General features: G+C 28.4%; 1 long non-coding RNA gene across 1 annotated transcript; it reads left to right on the top strand.

Moving 5' to 3' along the window:
* Positions 1 to 1,882: 1,882 nt before the first annotated feature.
* Positions 1,883 to 4,775, top strand: LOC127278717 (uncharacterized). The gene is made up of 6 exons (XR_007842536.1): positions 1,883 to 1,966; positions 2,890 to 3,068; positions 3,811 to 3,954; positions 4,074 to 4,237; positions 4,328 to 4,442; positions 4,557 to 4,775. It is a non-coding gene; the product is annotated as an uncharacterized LOC127278717 (long non-coding RNA).
* Positions 4,776 to 5,048: the final 273 nt, after the last annotated feature.

A 5,048-nucleotide genomic window follows, 5' to 3' on the forward strand; every position in this document is an offset into this window, starting at 1 on the left:
ATTCTAAAATACTTTTGGTCAAATAATTAATCTATATTATAGAATCAATAACACTATTCTAAATTTATACAAAGATCATTACAAAGGAGAAATTTATTTTCAATTTGGTTAATTTCTATTCTCAGAAACATTTATATAGAGAACGTATTTCAGAAGAATTATTCTTATACATTAATAAGTATTAATAGATTTTTAAACTTAAATAATAAAACATTCAAGTGCCTAATATTATCTCAATACATTGAAAGACTTTTCATTTAAAAAATTAATCTAAAATATTTCAAAATGGGGACATCTCTGTTTTTGTAACCCAGTAAAAAGCGAGGAATTGAAAAGAATTAAAAATTTTTCATTCTTCTGAATTTCGTTTCTGTTCAATTCTTTTGTATCCATCTTGGGTACTCGAAAATAATGCCATTAAAATTCTTTTCAATTCCGTTTCAAAATTTTGTACAGATAAATTTTGACGGTCCGAAGATTTGAATTTTCGATTTTCATCGTGGGAGCCAAACAACTGTTCCGCGCAGCCGTATCAACAGAACTGTAGATATTTTATTTCAAACGTACTTATATTTCAGAATATTATGGAATTCAATGGAAGTAAAAAGTTAGTGAAATATCAATACGGAATTGATTGGAATTGAGTTTCAGATATAATTGAAATATTTAGTCCGAATTACTTATTCAGTATTTTGGAATTTAAAAGAATTAAAGAATTTGAGAAATATTAAATCTGAATTTATTAGAAATTGAGTTAGATAGAAACGGAATTAAAAAAAATTGATAATTTATCCTTTTCAATGAAAAGTTAAAATTTTTCATTTCTTTTGAATTCCTCACTTATTACTGGGAGGGTAAGAGGTTCGAATGTGGTCATGGTTCGCTTGTGGACATCTTTGAGTAACTTTTGACAAAAAAACTAATGAATCAAATCTGACAAATGTCAAGTGCGTGGTAACTCCGTACGTTGATTTTATGCGAATAGCAAAATGAGGAGACACCTGTACACTGTGCTGAGAAGAAATTAGTTTTTTTATAGATCGGCACAAATGTTTTTTTTTAATCATTTTTAAAAGTGCCAGAAACCTATGTGAATCAATCGAGTACTAGCTATTGGCAATACAAACGTTGTAAAAAGGCAGAAAAAAAATATCTGCTGTTGTTGTTTTGCCGCTAAAGGCTTTTGAAATAAAGAAATTTTTATTTCATCTGAGATGAAACGTACTAATTTCTAACAGTACAAAAATACAAATGTCTCCAATTTGAAATACATTATATTAATTTTTGAAATGAAAAGTCTTTCAGTGTATTATATTTAATATGACCTTGAGGCGGTGATATTACGTGCTACTTTGGTAGCGTAATAAAAAGGAGAAAAGTAGATATTTTTTGCTCTTATCCTTTAAAGTTGAAGTATAAAGGAAAAACATTTTAATAAACGGATTTTAATGTTGGTAGCGATATAAAATTTGTAAATCACATCAAAGAACGCGTTTATAGTACTGCTGGAGAGTCGGACATATGAAAGCATCTCAATTGAATAGTAATCTTTCGGTTGATTTCCATTCTAATTAGGAAAATAAATCCTCTTTTTCATATAGAAAAATATGATCATTTTTAAAGTAAAATGTCAAGGGCATTTAGAAGCGGATAATACTTCTCATTTTGAGAAATTTTTTATGCAAAAACCTCATGAATATAAGGATTTTCTTTTATTTATGCTTGTAAACATGAATCCACCCACTAATCGTAATAGAGACGAAAACATTTTTTTGAAATATTGATGCATTCGATAATCTTTCCTTTCATGAATGAAAAAAAAGCTAAGCGCCACCAGTCTGCTCTTTGTGAGTTATATTTTTGTCAAATTGTACTTGACTGCATTTCTGTACACTCCAAGTCGTGAAGCGTGGTACTTCTGTGAGCTTATTATATATCAATTCGTGTAAACAGACGTTACAAGCGTGTAAGTAATAATACTGTTGATGGAGTTACGACTAGTCATAAGGGAATACATAGTGATATTTGAAAATTTGTTTTCATTTTACAAGTTTTTTTTTTAAAAAAAGAAACATTTTATTTGAAAAGTTGATAACAAAAGTGGGTTGAGATGTTCATGAATTTTTTTTTACAATTATTATTTAAATAAATATTCTAAACCTAAAATTTCTACAAAAAAGTGTAAATTTCTTCACTGAGAGAAAAGATTGGTTGATGTTATCATTTTTAGTTAGTAAACTATACTGCTGCTAATTTAGTAGTTGTGGTTACTATTTTTATTAGTTGGCCTATCTAATTAGTTGGTTGGAATAACTATTTAATTAGTTACCATACTAACGAAATGGTTAGGCTAACTAATTAAATGGTAACAGTAACTAATATAAATTAGCAAAAATACTCTTACTAATGAAGTGTTAATTCGCAATCAATCGTTTCTCACAGTGTTTACTAAGTAGATTAATTAATCAAAATATTCCAATCTATTTTTGCTCTCAATATTTTTAATGAACTTTTTCTATCAGCCCCTCATATTAAAATATATCTATTTAAATAATTTAATAGAATTTTATAATTGAAAAATATTTTAAAATATTTTAGAGGTACTAAATTTTTGAAAAAGGACATTATTTGAAATTTTGTTTTATTTTGTTTCATTTGTTTCATAATCATAAAAGCGATGACCAAAGTCGTTTTTGAAAAATCTTGGCCACTCTAAAATTAAAACAAAATGTTCTTTTTCAAAAAACCAATATTTCTAAAATATTTAAAAATATATTTTGATTATAAAATTTTTTTTTTAATCAAAAATCGCTATTTTCGAATTTTTAAAATGAAAGAAACACTTGTTTTTCCCTATGACTATTATCTAAATTCCTGTCTTACCAACAGGTTATAAGCCCAGTGAGTTGAAAAACATTATTTACAATTCCACAGCGTTGGAAAAATAAAAAAAGTGAAAATTTGTGTTTGTTTGGTGAGAAAAACTTGAGTCGAAAAAATCTGAAATTTGTCTTGACGATTAATAAAAATAATGGAGAGTAAAATGTCCAAGAAAACAGACAAATGTGGTGAGTAAAATATATTAGTAAGATATGCATATAGTGAAAAAGAGTTAGGATATAAAGTAAAATGTTTTGAGGAATACGTATTTTTAATGAAATAAGTGCTTGCATTTAAATATGAAAGATGTGTTTTAAAGAATAATACTTAAATGAAATTTAAAGATGATTAAAGTTTTATAAAGAAGATATTATTAAAATAATTATAATTTTAAGAAAAATAAAAGTCACGTGATTGAACAAGAATGGACCTGTTGAATGAAAGGTCGATGTTAGTAAGACGAAGAGAGGAATAGATGCCGGAATGAATGTGACAAAGAGGAAAATTTGTCTTTCTCCTTATTGCTTTCGTGTATTTTATTAAAACTATGTCCATCGTAGAGATTTTTGTCCTAAATATAAAATTTTTTAAAACGTTATCAATTTTTAAAAAAATTGTGATGTCCCAGGTGGAAAAGTTCCCGGAAGTGACTACCGGTAGTCATTACCGCTCCCGCTACCGGAATATTCACTACCTGTAATTTTTCCGGGACTACCGGTAGTAACGAAAAAATTACCGGCAGTGACTACCGGTAGTACCAGAAGAATTACCGGTAGTGATTACCGGTAGTGAATATTCCGGTAGCGGGAGCGGTAATGACTACCGATAGTCACTACCGGGAACTTTTCCACCTGGGGTATTAAAATAAAATCCAACGCTATTGTTGCAATGCCAAATTGCGAATTTTCATAATTTACTGTGTTATTATAGATGATTGCTTCTTAGATAAACTGTGGCAAAACTTAAATTTAATGTTTGGATTGAATAGAAAGCATCCAAATGACGATATTACAATATTAATAGAAGGAAAGGATATAACACTCCAAGTGAAAGAATGTGTTCTTTATTATACAGGTAATTTTTGTTTTCTAAAAGAAGACATATCCTGAAATAGTCGAATGTAAAACTATTTTGACTATAACAATCCTTTAGGATAATTATAATAAATAAAAATTATTTGTCTCAATGTCTAGATGCAGGAAAGATAACTACTGGAGAATGGAAGGCTCTTAAAAAATGGATGAAGAAGAAAATTTCGCATAATCAACCGGCTATAATGCCAAGGACTTTTTCAAAGAGTTGACTTGCTGATTTATCTACAGTTGGTGAGGAGGGGTTTTTAGAAGAAGGATATGAGGTAGGTAGATAGAGGAATAGGTCCGATTTCTGAATTTGGATATTAAATTATTTAGTACTCTTACAAGTATAATTAAAATTATTTTTACAGGCGGATAAAGAGACAGATAACGATGTAGAGGTAAGTGAGGAAAAAGAGCTAGATATAAAAGGTGAATTGAAAATAAAGGAAGAAGACGTTTCGTCAATTGAAGTACTTAAAGAAGGTAATTTTAATAACTTTTCATCCAAAGTAACGATAATTATTGTTTTTCAAACAAGCAAACTTGATTCTTTATAAAGATGTATCGCACATATGTATAAACGTAGTGAATTTATAGTTTTAGACAAACTGGAGAAACAAGACATCAAAATAGAAGAAATAATTGAAATAGTAGACAATTTCTGCAAAAAGCTCTTATTTGTAGTGGATCGAATGACTCATACATTAAAGAAAATAACAGAAGATGCAAAAATTGATGAAAAAATTATCCAACAAACACTCACTAACTTAACCGCGCTGCTTAGAGTTGACTATGAAAAACAGGGTGATAGAATTATTGAAATGCTACACGCATTAGATCAGATTACACATGTAACATATACAGAGTTACAGAAGGACATAATTAAACAAACAGAAGAAGTAAGTAGGTAATAAAGAAGTATCATTAGAGGAGAGAGGAACATCAAACCTGAGGAAAGATTCAAAAACAAAAATAGAAAATATGATTAAAGAAAGCCTTGGAAATTTAAAGGGAAAAGGTCATTTATTCTTTAGGAGATAAAATAGACTTTAAATTTTATGGAAAATTCAAACACATATTTAGAAAACA

Source organism: Leptopilina boulardi, unplaced genomic scaffold (genome assembly GCF_019393585.1).
Source record: "Leptopilina boulardi isolate dan_hultmark-lab unplaced genomic scaffold, ZJU_Lbou_2.1 LbouV2_210, whole genome shotgun sequence".
NCBI classification, from domain to species: domain Eukaryota; kingdom Metazoa; phylum Arthropoda; class Insecta; order Hymenoptera; family Figitidae; genus Leptopilina; species Leptopilina boulardi.